Consider the following 19,643-nt stretch of genomic DNA (forward strand, 5'->3'; position numbering starts at 1 on the left):
AGTCACCCCTAGGATTTTAGCGGGAAAGGCAGAGTGCTTTGCTAAGCCTCCCTTGGGCAGGACTGTCTCTGCATTCACGGCTGTCTCTTCCCGACCTATGTTCTCCAATAGGAAAGAATGTTTAACAGTGATGCTCTACTGTGGCCTGACATGCATTCTTCTGACTGAATGAGGAATCATCTTGTCTATCCACATTTAAGTGTGGAAGAAAAAATGCTAAAATAGATCCAAGAAAAATTCTCCAAACTCCTTAGATTTGTTGCTAGTGCTCTCCTGAAAGAATAATGAAGTTGTTCATTAAGTGCCTGGTATGCTCCTAGGAGCTGGCTTTGGTTCCATGGAATGGGGATGAGGGTAGAGAAAAAGCCACAGTCCTCTCTGCCAGAGAACAGACATGGCTGACCTTTCCAGTGGACAGATGTGCCTGTTCTCTGGCAGAGAAGACTGTGGCTTTTTCTCTACCCCCATCTCCGCCCAGCTGCCTGCCCCAGTTTCAGGAATGGTACCATCAGAGTTTAATTCCTTTGGGTCTGGAAGGCTTTTTAGTCTAAAAACAGGCCATATTAACCCCTCCCCACAATAAAATGTAGATATGTAGGTATCCTTGGGATTGTTCAGTTCAGTAAGATCGAAGAACAGTGGAAATATTTAGGTGTCCTAAATTATAAATGGGGCGAATGTTTATTATCTTTTTCTAGCAAGAGTTCTGAGTTTATCTTCATCAATTTGAGTAAAAAATTTAAAATACAATCTCCTACAAGGTAGGGCGTTAGTTCATTTCTTTTCTTTGTACAGAGGCCATCATAAGAATGTTCATGGGAGTCTATGTAAGTGGCTCTTGGAAATCTGGGGTTGGAAAGCAAAGCCCTTAAATGCCTTCTAATAATTATCCACAAGTGGAATACACTGGTATCCATTAAAAATTACAGAGGTTATTCCAATATGAAAAACTAGTTTTGCAATTTTGTTTCCTATGGTGAGTTTCATTTTAAATTGAAATTAAAATGTGTTAGTTCCTATTGATACAGTCTCAAGTATTGTCAAAACCAACAAACACATTAGAAAGCTATCTAAGACAAAGCTGAAACAGAAAGAGACAAACACAAATACTGAATGACTGAAGCATAATGGAGCTCTCTTTTTGTTGAATCTATGATACAGTGGTAAAAACTAGCTTTGCAAAATTACGACATGAGAGTGTATTTCCTATTCTTTGGTTTGATTTCTGTTAGGTGTTTGAAGCATATTACATTCTTTCTGGGTGTTCACACTATCAATATTTGCAATGGGAAGATCAATGTTAGACATTGGGTGAGGGTCTCTGGATATAGGTAATGAAGAAACACCTATAAATTGTGTTCCCTCCGGACTTTTCTCCCTTCAGCGAATGCTCTGTTCTTTTACCCACGAGGGGCCATTTCTGGTGACCTACTTATGCATTTGGGATGTGTTATAGAATGAATGCCAACTGGCCTGCCGACCAAGCTGGAAGATACACACACCCAGAGGACTCTATGGTAGCACTGGGCATAAAAAACATGCCTCCTGAAGTGTGCCTGCCAGCATTCTCTGGTTATTTTATAAGACGTGGCCTTTCTTGAATGTATCTACAGTTCAGAGAAAATTCAGCCTGCAACTGGAACCCTGAATTCACTCAGGAAATGTGGCAGTAATATGTGAGACATATTTCTGGTCCTGAGCCAGCCTCATAGGCACAGTAACACCAGGGACTTAAGGTTGAAAATGTGGTTTCAATAAGAATGTTCTCAAGGAAATGTGTGTATTGGAGATAATTTAGATCTACGTGGAGACTTGCACAGACCTCTACAAAGCCCTAGGAAGAATATCCGAGATCTGTATAACATAAAAACAGTGAATCTAGTAAAAAGCTCAGATTCCTTATTAGAGCCTTTCCTTCTTTGCTCAGTATTACAGGCTGCCAGATAGTGTGGTTTCTCTGGAAAATCTTGATTTTTATTAAGGGCTTATCTAGAACAAATTATATGACAGACATAAAAAAATTGAATCATGAAATTTTTAACTACTAAGTAGCTTTAGAGTATATGTAAATCATAAATTATTTTATACACACATACACACACACTCTTCACTTATAAAACACAAATCAGTACATAATCTTCTCCCTTATAAAGGATACTAAAAATTAGTCTATAACTTCCTGGGGCAAAGTAGAAATTTTCACATTTAAAAGATTTGTGTTAGCTCTCATAGCTTTAAAAACACAAAACAGACAAACAAAACACTCCAGATGGTTTTGGGGGGTGTACACTACAAAGCTGAGACAGGAATAAGAATTTTTATCCAGGTGAGGTACAGCACATATTCTATCAACGTTTTTGCCATTTTCTGTGAGTTTAGGTTTGGCACATGCGATCAGAGCTCAATGCCTTTTCGTGTTGCTGTTTTTGGGAAAGAGAAGGATCTGATTGTAGCTAGAAGTTTGGCTCCAGAGCAATGAGATGTGTTGAACCTCAGAAAATCTCAGACAGGAAGATTAGTTCCTCTATAAGTATTCAAAGGTTTATGGACACAAAGCTCATCTGAACTCTCTAAACCTATGGAGTCTGCCAAGTTGGCTAGAATAACTGACAGGATTGGGCTTTTTCCCAAGCCTTCCATCACTTTCACTCTGATCCCTGCCAGAAATCAAACAAGAAAAAGCCTTTCTTGTCGTGTTTTGACACCCCCTGCTTTAGTCCCTGCTATAAACTCGGCATCCAAATATTTCAGCATATCAACTGAAGGTTGATAATATACATGGGCATAGGTTCAAAGGGTGGCTAAGAGCCTGAAAAAGGGTCACTCAGCCTTACATAAATAACATACTCTGAGAATACATTACAAAGTGACTGATTCCAGGTCCAGCCAAGTTACCAGAGTGTTTTCCTATAGCTTGGATGTCTCCAGTAGCACTATGCTGGGTGTAGTGTCCAGTTTAATAGGCATACTCTATGGTTGCAAAAAATACTATCTGTAATTGAAAATTTCCTTCTATGTGAAAGAAAAAGTTTTAGAAAACAAAAACCAGCATTCAGTAAATCGGTTAGGTATGAATATTTCCCTAGTCATGGTATATATTGCTCATAGAAAAAGCTAACATTTTTTTCTTTCTTTTTCATTGAGATAGGTTCTGCTAAGTTGCCTAGGCTGGTCTCAAGCCCCTGGGGCTCGAATGATATATTCCTGTATAGCTGGGATTACAGGTGCACACCACTGCACCCTGCTTTAACATTTCATTGTTTAATTAAACTTTTAACACATTTTATACACACTGATTTCTAATGTGTACTACAACTATATTTTATTTCCTTCCCACTTAATATTTGACCTTAGTTTATCTAATCTGACAGCTTAATCCATAGTTTAAGGAGCTATATCTCTGAATTACCTGAAGGTAAATATTGTCATCAGTTGCTTCTACCACAAGAATATATTGGACTTAATATTATTTCCATTATGTTACAAACTAATAGATCTCTGCCTTATCTAGGGTATTCAGCACCAAGACAGCTATGGACCACCATATATACACGATGCAACATTATGGCCAAAGATTCCTTTTCAAGTGTTTTAAAAACTGCAGATTATAATTGATATACTCATAAAGTCAGTTTATTGGGTGACAAACAGACATTTTGAAAGTGAAATACAGTAACCTAAACTAGGATAGAAAACATCAGAGTTCATCCTATGTAGCATGAGTAACCAAGCAACTGGTGTCATTATAGAATTCTGCAGTAGTTACATATGTGTGTGCATATATCCTAGTCATCATGTAGAATGTGTTCCTTCCCATGAATCACAGTCCAAAAGTTTGAGAGCCATTGATCTAGTGAGGCATCTAGCTACTGTTGGTTTAAATTTTTATTTATGTCTGTTCTCACCACAGAGGACAGAGTGGGGGACCTTTTCAAACCTAAGTCAGTCCAGGTTTGCTCATTTGCTCAGAACCCACCAATGGCTTCCCCCTTCAACTCCCAGGCACTTCTGACCCAGAAGCTCTCCACTGTCCCCTTCATGTGTTCAGTCCCAGTCATGAATGACTCCATTCTGGTCCTTAAATGCATCGGGTGTGAGCCTGCCTCAGCCCTAGCCCAGGTTGTTCTCTTGGCTGGGATTATCTTTTCCAAGATCTGGTTCTTTCTCTCACATCTTTAAATCTTGCTCCAATATCTCTTTGTGTGTGAGGCCTCCCCTGGCTATCCTATTTGAAATTGGATAGTCCCCTGACTATCCTATTTGAAATTGTGACCAATGCCCCTGGCTAGCCCTACGCACCCCCTTCCTCTGCCCTATTTTTTCAGTGACACTTACCACCATCCTGTATGATTGACTTGTTGTGACATTTAGTCTCTGTGTCTCTCAACTAAGATGTGAACTCCAGAAAGACAAGAATTTCTTCTGTTCATGCCTATAGACCTTTGATACTTAAACCTGTGCATTCTACAAAGTAAATACTTAATTTCTATTTGTGGAATTCACTGCATTTAGGGAAGAACTGCATTAAAATCCATGAACTGGAGCACTTTTCTTTGCCTCCAGGCAATTGGAGGTGTTAGAGATCTTCAAACTGTGCCTAATTCCCATTAATTCCAGCTCATCCCTCTATTCTGCTATGGAGTGGAATTCATGAGTGTCCGCCCATGGCTCATGCTAAGCCGAGAGACTGACTAGATGAAAGGCACATATCATAGCAAATAAATTCACACTTTCTGATCACTGACAGTGTCCTTTTGTGCTTTAGTCCCCACTGACTTTTGTAGTCTCATTCCTCATTTCCCCTGGCTCTTCACAGACTCCACCTGCGTACCCAGAGCCTATTTTCTAGACCCAGTGCAGCAACTGTAGTTGTCTGTCTACATTGTCTTCATGATTTCATACTTTTAAACATACTATTCCCATTGCCTGGTGGGAATGAGATTTTCTTGCCCTTTGCCATTTGCAGAACTTTTATTTATTTATCTAGAATATAAACTTTCCCTCATTTGTGGACCATTTTCTGGCCTGCCATTCAGGCATTCTTGGTGCTCAGGAGACAGCCTGGTTGAGTAGAGAGAGGATAAGGCAAGACGAACTAAACTTTGCCGTATACTAGCTTTGTGAACTTAGCAAAGTACTTTTGCCTCAGTTTTCTCACCTGTTAAGTGGGAGAATAGGGCTATTTTATGGGGCTGTCTTAAACTTATTGAGATGGCATTGCCAAGCCTGATGCCAGTGTGCGGCAATGGTGGGGGGTGTAAATGTCACTTTCCTCTCCCCTCTTCTGAAACACTGTGTGCACATCCCTGTCACCACTCATCCACTCTGGGTAATTAGTGATTTATTTCTCAGTCTCCTATAACTGACTGAAGTTCCTGAAAACCATGACCAGGTTCTACTCATGTTTGCATTGCAGGACGCAGCAAAGCTCCACGCATAGCACAGGTGCTCAGTCGATGTTTGTGTAATAGGAAGGTGATGACAATGAAATTAATAATTATAAATGGCTAGCATTTATTAAGGGCTATTGAGTCAGTATGTTACATGGATCACCTCTTGTATTCCTCACAACAATTCTTGAAGCCTGTGTTCCTTCTTATTCTCCCCATCTTACAGATGAAGTAACTAATTCTCAGAGAGTTTAAATAACTTGCCCAAAGGCACAGAGCTCTGATGGAATGGAGCTGGAGTTAAAGCCAGTCAGTCCACTGAATGAGCTTCAAGCTATAGACCACACCTCTGACTGGAATTTTCTTATTTCAGGGGTAAGCCCTTGGTCAATGCTGATGCTATTTCCATGGTTCCCCACTCTACATACAAAACAATCCTGCTGGACAGGCCCAGACATCTGGCCAATGGGAACTGGTCAAAGCTCCATCTGGAAGCCATCAGCACCTCTCATGGGTCAGCTGCGAGAGATTTTATTTCAAATGACCCAATACATTTCCTCTGCTTCCTCCTCACAGACAAATTTGTTGGCTGCACTGTTCTGATAGTTTAGGGGTAAAGGCCCCACTTAAATGGCAATTTAATCTCAAATCAGTGAGTCCCCAAATGCTATTTGCTATTGTCGGGGCGTATTTTTCCATTTTCCAATCAAATCTACTTCAGAGGCACTCAGATGGCTTCCATGGTTTCCAGGTACTATAGATCTGAGAGCTGAGAGCTCAGAGTGGTCCTAATTATGCATTTTTTTTTTTTTTTTTTTTACTATTCATCTAAACAGCTTAAGGTGGATTGCCTTATTGCACACCAATTTTCTGCTTTCAAGATTAAGAATTTGATGGCACATATTCCCTCTGCTTCCTAAAACTGACCACGGGCCTGAAAGTCAAAGAGTCAGAGATGACCATGAACATGAATCCCTAGTAGACAATATTAATCACATCCTTATACTTCACACTTCACTGGAGAGCAAAATGAAGGTGGTGGGGCAAGTGGAGCCATAATGAAGTATTTGATTACTATTCCACTGTCATAACTCATAGTTATCAACCCAGCCAGAAAATCACAACTGAATACTTAATAAAACACATTCAGATTCTTTACTCTCAAGATTCAGAGACTTAAAAATCATCAAAGTACACAAATTCCTTATTCTACTCTTAACAGTAACACTTGTCTTGATTCTTATATTTTAATATTCAAAAATACTTTTTTCAGGAAACAAAACATCAGAATCAAAGATGAATTTTCTAAGCACCCAGGGAAGCATCCCCCAAAATTTCAAAAATCTTTCTGATATAATCAGGAAGGAAAGCTTTGAGACCAAACACTCTGTCTATGCAACAACATACAGTTACAATGGAAAATTCATGCTTATTTTTCATGTGACTTCTTTTGCTAATGAAAGCATGCACTTTCCTAAAACCCTCTTACTCAAAGAATGTTGTGGCTGCAGTTTTCTTGTAAAATATAATATGAGTTTTTAATTAAAAATTTTTAAATTTTGCATACACACATACACACACACACCTTGGTTTATCTCTCCCAAATCACATCCTAGAAGTGGATTTGTGAATCAAGACATATGCACACTTAAGAAAGCACATCTTTAATCAAATGGCCCTCCAGGAAAATTGTACCAATCTATACAAACAACAGGAAATGAACTCCAGTATTTGAAATGAGAGAAATAGTTACACGGATAAATTATACTCAAACCAAACAATATTTAACACATATCTACCATGTACAACTCCAACTTGTAAGACAATAGGGTCTAGTTACCTTGGTTTAACTTTAGAGCTTAATGGCATGGGGTAGTTTGTATTCTCTTGCTTCCCAGAAAAAAGCACAAAGTGCGATGGGATCAATGGTTGCAATTGCAGGTGTAAGCTGGGACTAAAACTTTCATCCTCTGTGATACCCTCCTTATGCATCCTGATTTTCTAGGCCAGTATATTTGATGATTTCTGGATAATCGAAAATTATTGAGCAAATTTAATGGAAAAATATCACGACTGGTGAATTTCAGGCTAAAAAAATAAAGATCTGTGATTCCTATATAAAATACCTTGGTATGTCAGCTTTGTAGGCTTATAGAAAATAGTGACTCTCATTTTATTCATTCAGTAGATATTTATTGAGTGCCTACTAGGTATCAAACGCTATGCTACAGGCTTGAGATCCAGTGATGAGCTACATAACTATTGTTCATAGAGTCCACATCCAGGTAACTATGGAATCACAAATGTACCAATTGCTATGAAGTACTGTGTGTTATGACAGGGAAAAATAGGGGAATTAGAGCAGATAAAAAGTAGGGACATTTCTGGATAAGTGTCTTTTGAAGGAAGAGGAATTAACCAGATCAAAGATGGGAGTTCTGGCAGTTCCTTAAAAGTTTAACTTTGAGTTACAATATGACCTGGCAGTTCCACTCCTATGTATGTATCCAAGAAAAATAAAAACACACACCTGCACAAAATCTTGTACCTGAAAGTTCATAGCAGTATTATTCATAATAGCCAGAAAGTAAATACAGTTAATGAAGGGATAAATACAATATGTTATTTCTATACAATGGAATATTATTTGGCAATAAAAAGAAATATACTATTGATACATGATACAATGTGGATAAACCTCAAAAACACTGTGCTAAATGAAAGAAGCCAGACACAAAGGCCATGTATTATACAGTCCCTTTTATATTAATTGTCTATAATAGACAAATCCATAAAGACAAAGTATAATAGTACTTGCCTGAGCTTGAGAAGAGGAGGTTGAGGGAAAATGGGGAGTGACTGCCAATGGATACAGAATTTCTTTTGCGGATGATGAAGATGTTTCAGCATGGATTCTAATGATGGCTTGCACAGCTCTGTGAATACACTAAAAACCGCTGAATTTTACATTTTGAGTGGATATATTGTATGAGATGTGAATTATATCTCAATAAAGCTGTAATATTACAAAAAAAGGAAAGGAAAAAAAGGAGCTACTTTGAGAGATTCATCAATCACATATAAGTCCATTAGTGGAAGCCCGTGAAGAAAGGAGTAGGGGTTGGTTTCCTCTGCCTTGGGCTCCCTGGAAACTCATTTTCCCATGGAAAAAATGAGAATAAAACTCATCAAATTTTACATCTAGTCAAGTCACTTTATTATGTGTCATTTTAGCTGCCAAAAAACACAGGTCGGGCTAACATGTAATCATTGATCAGTGGACCTTATTTCTTATATGCCTCTCCCTCATTGTCTGTTTATATTAGATCATAGCCACAGTGGAGGTTAAGGTGAAGTTACAGGACTTTAAAATGTACTAAAGTTGTCAGTGAACCTTCTAGCATACAGTAAAGGCCTGAGTTTTCCTCTGAGTTTTTGTTAAGTTAGTTACTGCCATGTAAGTCATGGTCAGCAAGCAATAGTGGCTGAATATTGAACAGGGTTTTTTCTAAAGTGATGAAAGATCCTCAAGCCATTGTTGAGTTTTTAATTTTTTTCGGATAGTTTATCCATTTACCAACCAAGTATAATGCTGGGAGGTACAATTGTACTAAGAAATTTGGTCCCAGAAGGGGAGATCCTGGGAAAGATCCTGGGGAGATCCTCCAAAATACAAAGCAATGGACTATGGATATGAAATTGCTACAGTCCAAGCATTTTGGAGCAAAACAGAAGGTCCTTCTAACAGTAGCCAAACTTTTTGGATTATTTTAAATTTATATGCACTGACATAGGTCATGGATTTTGAATGACTTGTTCAATCACTGGCATGAGATAGGACAGTTCTAAGGAGCTGAAGGTTGTCCTGGCCAAGATCTCAGTGGGATATGGCTCTGTATTTGAGGTTGAAGTAGATTTGCTTTGAACTGTCTTAGGATTTTTCTTTTTTCTTTATGCTTTTTTTTTTTTTAAGAAGAGAAATGTAAATTGCTTTTCCTTATGCCTTGAAAAATTTATTCAAATAAACTGGAAGGAAATATACCATAATTTAAATAGTGGTTATTTATAGTTTACAATAACTTGTTTTGAAATTTTCTGCAATGAGGTTTTATTACATCTGGGTCAGAGAAAAAAAACATGTGCCCTTGAATTTCTCTAGGAAAGTCAATTGCTTATTTGCTTCTTAATTCAAGATAGCATCTGGAATTCTAGTTGCTCTAATGCCCTCAGTTTTCTCTTTATTTATTACATCATGCAGCATGGGTTTTGGAGTCAAACAAACTAAGGTTTAAATCTCTCCTTTGGCTGACAGAAGAGAACTAATATAAGATGCTGCCTCTTGATGCCAAAACCAACTCTGGAGATGAAACAAAAGCAAGACAGGAGTTGATTGTTCTCAGATCTTTAAAACTGAAAAATTCAGGGAGAGACTAATATGGAAAGGAAAAGAAATGGCAGGCAGTAGAAGTGGATCAAGTACCCAAGGGAAGGAAAATTAGTGGGAATTCTGCCTCTAGGGGTGCAAAACAGCAGCTGTGGCAGCTGGGGTGAACAGAGAACATTAAGGTCAGTCTTGCCTTCCTTCCACCCCAGGTGCTTACGGCAGAGAAAGGTTGATCTTCCTCAGGCAAATGTAAGGGCAATTTCCCTTAGGGATAAGGGAAGTGGAAGGAGGTGGGCCTAGGTTGTAACTTTCTAGGTTTCTCACTTGAACTATACCCCCACAGTGAAACTACTCTGTATGGCATTATAGTAATGAACGCATGTCGTTATGCATTTGTCCAAACCCACAGAGTACACAGCACGAATGGTGAACCCTAATATAAACTCTGAAGGGTGGGTGATATGGGTGATAATGACGTGTCAGTGTAGGCCCATCAGCTGCAAATGGACCACTGTGTGCCTGATAGCAGGGAAGGCTGGGTATGTGTGTGAACAGGCAGGATATGGAAACTCTCTGTACTTTCTGCTCAACTTTGTTTGAACCTCAAACTGCTCTAAAAAGTAAAGTTTACTAATTTTAAAAGACAGAAGGGTTTATTCAATAATTTGAATATTGTTTAATATAAAATTTATCAATTTACCCTCCAGGGTGGAAAACTAGGCTAATGGAAAAATATCTTATTATTATCTCAATCACTATTAAAAATACTTAAAATTCAATGTCTATGAACGACATAATTTTTTAGAAGGACTAGAAGGATATTTTCCTAACTTCATTCAATTATTACTTTTAATAGCAAAAGCTGCAATTACTTTCCCACCAACCTAATATTTATTTTAAAAAGCTACAATGAACACCAGTTTTAATAATGAATATTACATACATTCTTTTTAGATAAGGAGTAAGACAAGGATGGCTGCCCTAGTGTTCTTACCATAAACCCTGAAGGTCCTGGCTAAAATGATAACCCATGAAAAAGAAGAATTTTAAGAACTGAGAAGCAAAAGACAGAAGTATTTTATTTGCAGCTAATGTAATCATCTATATGGAAACCCCAGCAGAACTAACAAATTTATTGGCTATTAGTAAAAAGTAAATTAAGTTTTCAAATAAGATCAACTTATAAGAATCAATAACCTCTTTTCACACTAAGAATAATTGAGCAGAAGATTTACTAGAAAGTAAGACCTAGCCAGGTGCGGTGACTCACGCCTGTAATTCCAGCACTTTGGGAAGCCAAGGTGGGTGGATTACCTGAGGTAAGGAGTTTGAGACCAACCTGGCCAACATGGTGAAACCCCATTTCTACTAAAAATACAAAAAAATTAGCAGGGCTTGGTGATGGGTCATGTAATCCCAGCTACTCAGGAGACTGAGGCAGGAGAATCGGTTGAGCCTGGGGGGCGGAGGTTTCAGTGAGCTGAGATCTCGCCACTGCACTCCAGCCTGGGTGACAGAGCCAGACTCTGTCTCAAAAAAAAAAAGAAAGTAAGATCCACTTCCCAAAACAGCAGCAACTATAAAGTAGGTAGGAATTAACCTATTTAAAAAGCACAGAAGGACTTTTCAAAAATAGAGGAAAATATGAAGCACTATTAAAAGAATCAAAACAAGACTGGAATAAATAGAAAGTATAGACCATGTACATGGATGAGGCAACTTAACATTATTTTTCTATCAATTCTTACCAAATTAATCTATACATTCAATGCAATTTCAGGCAAAACTCAAGGAGAGTTTTTTCCAAAAGTGATTCCAAGTGGATATGAAAAGATAAATGTGCCCCTTATGTTAACCAAAGTTTGAAAAGGAAAATAAAAAAAAAAAATGACCCCAGGATTTGAAGATGGGGTGAGCAGCACACTTGTTCTACAAGTTATTTAGAAAAACCACAAAATTCTTTTAAAAGTAATGTGCTATTGGTATAATAATAAACAGAACCCATGCAATAGACTAGAGATTCTGGTATGTATGGGAACTGGTATAATGGTGATACCACAAATTGGCGAATAAAAAATGGTTTGCTTAGTAGAAACTCAGGAAAATTGGCTCACTATGTGGAGAAAAATAAAACTCATCATATATAGAAGTGAATTAAATCCTAAATGTGAAAGGCAAAATATAAAATTTAGTAGAAAAAAATGCAAAAGAATATCTTTGTGATTTTTGGATAAAAATTTGTAACTCAGATTCAAAAATCATAAACCATAAAAAGGAAAAATAGATGAATTTTTCTACATTTGAAGTAATGATTATTCTTAGCTGGGCATGGTGGCATGTGCCTGTAGTCCCAGCTACTTGAGAGGCTAAAATGGGAGGACTGCTTGAGCCCAGGAGTTTGAGTTCAACCTGGGCAACTCAACTTTGTAAGACCCCCATCTCTAAAAAAACAAAAATAAAAAAAAGGTAAAGATTATTCTTCAAGGAAGGAATTTTACACAAAAATAACCAATGGATAACAGACTAAGAGAAGACGTTTAATACAAATAAAAAGTTAAGAGCTGGGCACGGCATCACACATGAAGCCAAGGGGGTAGGATGGCTTGAGGCTAGGAGTTCAAGACCAGCCTGGGCAACATAGCAGGACCTCATCTCTACAAAAACAAAAACAATTAGCTGGGCATAGTAGGGTGTGTCTGTCGCCCCAGCTACTTGGGAGACTGAGGCAGGAGGATTTGCTTGAGCCCAGGAGGTGGAGGCTGCAGTGAGCCATGATCATGCCGTAGCACTCCAGCCTGGGCAACAGAGCAAGAGCCTCTCTGTAAATAAATAAATATACACAAAAAAAATGTAAAAATAAAAACTTTTGGTCCATTAAAGGTTATATTTGAAGTTGTTTATTGCTTCCTGGAGGCAACAGTGATTTGGAGAAACGTAATAATATTTAGTAAAGAGGAGCGGAACTGCATGATAGAATACTACACAGCTATCAGGAGCCATGAATCAACTACAGCCTTGTAGACTGATCATTAAAACAGTGTGGGGTTAAAAAACAGAGTTGTATCTATAATATAATATCATTTAGACAAATTAAGAAAACTAAGAAAAATTTCAAAGAAACATAGCTGAGGAGCTATCTGAATTACATTAGAATAGTAGCTTTATAGGGGTGATGAATGGCAGTGTGGATGGGGAAATGCAGAGTAAAAAATGAATTTAAACACAAGAGGATCTTGCTAAATTGATAATTAGTGTACCACAAACTGAATGGTAAGAAGAGCTCAAATCTCTGTACTACAGGGACACACACACAAATCCCACAAAAAAATCCAAATCATTGCTTCGTGCGCTACAGCTGTGGTACTCATGGCTAAGTCACCTCACCTCTCAGAAGGTTAGTTTTCTGGACCATAAAAGGTGATGCAAAATAATTGCCTTATTCTTTAGAATTATGATTAAATGAGATAAATTATAGCAAGCTCTTAGAACACAACCAGAACGCGGGATGGGGTTACATGTCAGCCACTGGGAAGCTGTGTGACTTCCTGGTTTAGGACGGCATCCTTGATGCCAGGCAGGCTTGCTGCTTTCAAAACTTGCTCTGCCAGTGACCAGCTATGAGATTGTTCAGTTATTTATACTCCTTAAGCCATAGGTCTTTTCTCTGTAAAATGGGCTTAGAATAACATAATCTCAGCTATGCCATGAGGATCACCTATGGTCATGGTAAACAAAGTTGTTAGCTAAAAGCAGGCGCAAATAAAGCCTCAATGAATTATTTTAATTTGTTATTTATTAAAATGTTTAAAATTGAAAATTAGGTTCACTTAAACATTTTAATCAGGTAATGGCTGATGTAAAAATAATAGTGAATTAAGTTTCAATTGTTATCTTTTATTCATCCAATCCAATGGTTCCAAAAATTTTGGTCTCAGGACCCCTTACATTTTTAAAAATGACTGAGACCTCCAAAGAATATTTGTTTATGTGGGCTATCTATCAATAAGTACAAAATTTCAAATTAAAATTGAAACATTTGAAAATATTTATTAGTTTAGCTAATATTACAATGACAAACTCATTACATGCTAACAAAACTAATGCATTTTATGAAAAATAAATTCTACAAAACAAAAGGAAGAGTGAGAAGAGTGATGTTGTTTTACATTTTTGCAAACTCTTAATAGAAAACAGTTGGAAGCTCATCTCTGCTTTGGCATTTAGTCTGTTGTGATATGTTGTTTTGGTTGAAGTATATGAAGAAAATCCAGACATAGATATGTAGTTGGCAAAGATAGGAGTTTTAAAATAGCCTTTTCAGATCACTGTGGATATTCTTCTTTCATGTTGTACCAAAATAAGTGGTAGTTTTCTAAAGGTTAGTTGCAAAACCCACAAATCAGGTGGTATCTGAAATTATATCAACACAATTTTATTTTCTATTAGATTAAAATCCATTGATCTAACTTATACTTTAAATGAATTTTCATATTGCCATGTGATTTTGTATTGCTACGCATTGGTTGTTTGGAAAATATTGGTTCACTGAGTTAATATTGATACATTTCATTAAATGATATCAAAAAATCATATTTGTTAACATAATCACCAAATCTCATCTGGAAATGCTTCAAGTGAAAGGAAGCTGTCTAGCTCGTTGTGGCAGATACACATTTTCCAAAATTCTAATTTTTGCTTGAAAGCTCCAATTTTATCATTAACAAATACTGTCAGTTGTTTTCCTTGAAGTGACAGGTTCATCTTTGAGAACATGTCTGCCACATATTAAAGACTGAAGAGCCATGTGGTTTTTTTCAGGTGTTCTTTCAAATAAAATTGGTGTTCCCTGAAAAAAAGCAGCTGCTTCAGCTAGACACCCAATCACACAAGTCCTTTTCTTGAGACAACCATGATACTTTAATATACAGCAAAGGATTTTATGCATATTTTCCATCTCATTATCCAGGATATAAAAATTATATTCAAATGTTAAGATGTAATATAATTAATAATTTTTGTTGCTTCATAAAAGACATTTTACATTTTTTGGTATTATATATTGTGGTAAAAAGTGAATGACTACTAGTACAGTTTGGTGTTACTACTTAATTCATACTAAAGTGTCAACAGTCTTACCCACCACTTATTCTGCAAATAAGACTTTACTGGTATTCTTAAAATAGTTGTGACCTCATGAACTCCTGGACCCCATCAAGAGTGCTGTGCATCTCATCTGTTAAAATAAGTATTTCCTTCCCATTTCCAAGGTGGTGTCTTCCATCTTTGACATCCAATTTCTACCTATGGTGCAATATGAAGGGAAGCTAGGGAAGTAAATTATTTAATGCAGACAGGTGAGAGAAGAACAACAAGAAGAAAGATGCCAAGTGTGTAGGGAAATAAGTTTAGTAGGGCTCTATCACCTTCCCACATAAGAAAAACTGAAGCCTGAAATTCATGAATTATGAGCTTTGGTAAAGGAAAACAGAACAGACGCTACTCGACTTATGGTGGGGTTACTTTTTTTTTTTTTTTTTTTTGAGATGGAGTCTTACTCTGTCACCCAGGCTAGAGTGCAGTGATGTGAACTCGGCTCATTGCAACCTCCGCCTCCCGGATTCAAGTGATTCTCCTGCCTCAGCCTCCCAAGTAGCTGGGATTACAGGCACCCACTACTATGCCTGGCTAATTTTTGTATCTTAAGTAGAGACAAGGTTTCACCATCTTGGCCAGGCTGGTCTCGAACACCTGACCTCAGGTGATCCACCGATCTTGGCCTCCCAAAGTGCTGGGATTATAGGCGTGAGCCACTGCACCCAGCCAGGTTACATCTTGATAAACCCATTGTTAAGTTGAAAAGATCATTAAGTCAAAAATACATTTAAACCTATCGAACATCATGGCTCAGCCCAGCCTACTTTAAACATGCTGGGTACACTTACATTAGCCTACAGTAGGGCAAAATCATCTAACACAAAGCCTAGTTTATAATAAAGTGTTGAATAGCTCATGTAATTTATTGAATATTGTACTGAAAGTGTAAAACAGAATGGTTGTGTCAGTACACGAAGTACGGTTTCTACTGAATATGTATTGCTTTCACATCATTGTAAAGTCAAAAAACGTAAGTTGAACCATCCTGAGTTAGGGACCATCTGTATAACCTGTCTACAACTCTTGCTGATTTTACGTGCAGTGAATAATAGGGCCCAGAGCAATTGGCCTCTCTGTTTAAGGCAGCCTCATCATTATCATCTGAGCTGCAGAAGGATTAAACAATAAACCTCGAATCCTTCCCCACTGGCAGACCATCCTTCGTCTGTCATTTACAGCAAAGACTGTTGGATAGAAAGGAAAGGAGATGCATGCACATCCATTAGGGCTTTTTAAATGCCTCTTGATACCTCCCTTAAGACAAAGTGCCATTTAGGAGATTCTGATTGCCCACAACTATCATCACCAATTATCTCCTTTATGAATAGATGCCCACTGTCAGGTTCAACATTCCACACACAGTCCTTATATTTCAGGAATATATACGTTGTCCCCCACATTTATCTTATTTTCACTCTGCTTTTCCACCATCCCTCCCAGTCTTCCCATTCAACCCTGTAATTATTAGCTGCTTGGTAATGAGGAATAAATCACTTTTTTATGGCTTCTTCACCGTACTTCTGTTAACAGATACCATGCCACATCAACATTATGTTACACACCCTCAAGGAAAGGGTATGACCCCCTCCCATTCACATTGTAACAGATTTATTACATGGCCAGACCACTAGGCCATGAACCTATTTATCTTGTAGCACCAGGAGCTTAATATATATCCTGCTCTCCCAAACCAGAAGCACTTCAAGAAAAATCAATGTGGAAAACCCCAATAGTGTGCAATCCGTTGGAATATTTGACATTTTAACAAAGGAGATAATACATCCCCAGACTTGTTTAATCCTCAGACAAATTAAAATTACTTTTAAAACATAATAAAATAAATCATTTTATTTTAAAACATATTAAAATATTATTTACTGTTTTATTAAATATTAAATATTAATGTATATTTAATGCTTTATTAAATATTAAATAATAATGTATTATTGCCATTGTTTAATCCTCAGACAAATTAATATTATTTTAGAAACATATTAAAATAAGTCCTTTCCTTTAGCATCCAGCTCCACTTTCACGTACATACACAAAAACTCAGGCTATGCTGAGTTCTAATTGTTTCTCTGACCAGAGACTCTGGATTTGAGACTTCATTGCATTTTCAAACATCAAGGAGACACGTTGCTAGTGCAGAATCCCCTGCTGGGAAGACAGACATGGGAATGAGGCAGAGCTATCACCACTGTGAGGGTGGTAACTGGAGCCTCTTCCGAGTGAGCTTTCACCACAGAGAATGCTTAGAAATTTGATCTCAGAGCAAATTTATCTGAGAATATAGAAAAAAGAAGCAGTTGTTCTTAGACTCAAGATCCATCCAAGAAAGGCAATTTGGCAGTAGGACAGAGGAAACTCTTGTAGTACCCTGTGCTGTTTTAACGTCATAGCTTCGTTTATGCTACCCCACTTATGTGCAGTGAACTTCCGCACCCTGGAACACTGACTGGAAATGTAGTCCAGGGGCTAGTTGAGAAGGGGTTATAGAACGGACAGAGTGTGAGAGATCTAGGGTTGGGCCCCTTCCTGCCGCTCCCCATGTCGTGACTTTGGGAAACGGCAGTACACACTGGCTGTTGGCGTCCTCGTTGTAGAGGAGGCATTAGACCAGACATTTGGCCTGGGTCTGGCACTTGGGTTGAGTAACTTGGATGAAGTCACCAATGAGGTCATTCTTGAGCTGAGATGAGAATGGTGGACTGGTTCTCTGTCCAGTGCCGTTGCTATGACACTGTGTGATGGGGAGTGGAGGTGGAAGAACATCAAAGTAGTGAAGGGAATGTGCTCTGGCCATGGCCTGGTCCTGTCACTTAACTGACCACATGTGTGGGCTACTCACTTAACCTCCTTCTGTATAAACATGGATGAACCTTGGCCAGGCGCGGTGGCTCATGCCTGTAATCCCAGCACTTTGGCAGGCCAAGGCGGGCCGATCATGAGGTCAGGAGATCAAGACCATCCTGGCTAACACGGTGAAACCCCGTCTCTACTAAAAATACAAAAAATTAGCCGGGCGTGGTGGTGGACGCCTGTAGTCCCAGCTACTCGGGAGGCTGAGGCAGGAGAATGGCGTGAACCTGGGCGGCGGAGCTTGCAGTGAGCCGAGATCGCGCCACTGCACTCCAGCCTGGGTGACAGAGCGAGACTCCGTCTCAAAAATAAAAAAAAGGATGAACCTCATGAGCCTACCTCCAAAGTCAAAGGAACACAGTGCACCACACATAACAAACGGTCAAAATGTTATCATTATTATTACTGCTACACAAAACCATCTCCATCATCGTTGTTGAATTTGATAATCTCTCAAGGTATCTCATGGTAATTTTCATGTTTCTGCTCTTTTCATGAATGCTATTCTTTAATAAAAAATAGTTAATTGATATGTATTATTAATTATATTTTTCTTACATTAGAAGTCATGCTTTTAAAACAAGAAAGCTAAAAAAAAGAAAAAAAAACGAAAGAGTGCTGGGCACAGTGGCTCACGCCTGTAATCCCAGCACTTTGGGAGGCCGAGGTGGGCGGATCACCTGAGGTCAGGAGTTTGAGACCAGCTTGGCCAACATGGTGAAAACCCGTCTCTACCAAAAATACAAAAATCTGCTAGGCGTGGTAGCACACACCTGTAGTCCCAGCCACTCGAGAGGCCGAGGCAGGAGAATCGCTTGAACACAGGAGGCGGAGGTTGCAGTGAACCGAGACAGCGCCACTGCACTCCAGCCTGGGTGAGGAGAGAAACTCTTTCTCAAAAAAAATGAAAGAGCAACTAAAAAAAAACCTTAATAACTCTACTCAAATGATGATTAATGTCATTTTGATATATTTCTTTCTAGTCTGTTTTCTTCACACACACACACTTCTTTAGTGCAATTGTGATCGTCACATCTGTACATTTTGTGTTTAGAAAAAAAGTAACATGAGTAGAGAGCATGTTACGCTTTAAAAATACCATTTAATGGCTCATAAAAATATGAATTATTTATTTTTTAAATGGCTACATATCACATAGACATGGGTTAATGATGGATTAGTCTATTTAATAGTGGATTCTATAGAATATTCCTTTTTCATTGGACATTTAAGCTACATGTAGTTTTTTCTTTTATAAATATTATTCAATAGCATCCTCATAAACAGACAATAGCATCCTCATAAACAGATTATTCATATACTTGATTATTTTCTTAAGATAATTTTGGTGTAGAATTACTGAATCAAAGTATATGATATCTTTGAATGCTCTTGATAAATATTAACAAATTAATTTTCTGACTGGTTATACCAGGTTACTCCCACTAACTAACTGGTCACAAGAGTAGTTATCTTTCTACGCTGTTGATAGCATTCATTATTTTTGTTCTTCTCAGTTTAATTGGCAAAATATTATCATGTTACTTTTATTTGAGTATGTACCATTTCAATTAATTAAATATTTTTCTACGGATTTGTTGGTTTTTTGTTTTCTTTTTATTTAAATAGCTTTTCATGTTCATTGTTCATTTTTATACTGAGAAGTAAGTACTTATATTATGACCTGTAAGAGCTATTTGATATTAAAGGCATTATTTATTTGCCTGTCCGTTTGTTAATTTTCCACCTGGCTTGTCATTTTTTAATTTAATTTTGTTTATTGAGTCTTGTTAGGCATTTGAAATTCTAATAATTTTTCCTCCTGTGCTTTTATATAAAGAGACTTTGCCCAC

The sequence above is a fragment of the Pongo abelii genome, chromosome 6 (genome assembly GCF_028885655.2).
Source record: "Pongo abelii isolate AG06213 chromosome 6, NHGRI_mPonAbe1-v2.0_pri, whole genome shotgun sequence".
NCBI classification, from domain to species: Eukaryota; Metazoa; Chordata; class Mammalia; order Primates; family Hominidae; genus Pongo; species Pongo abelii.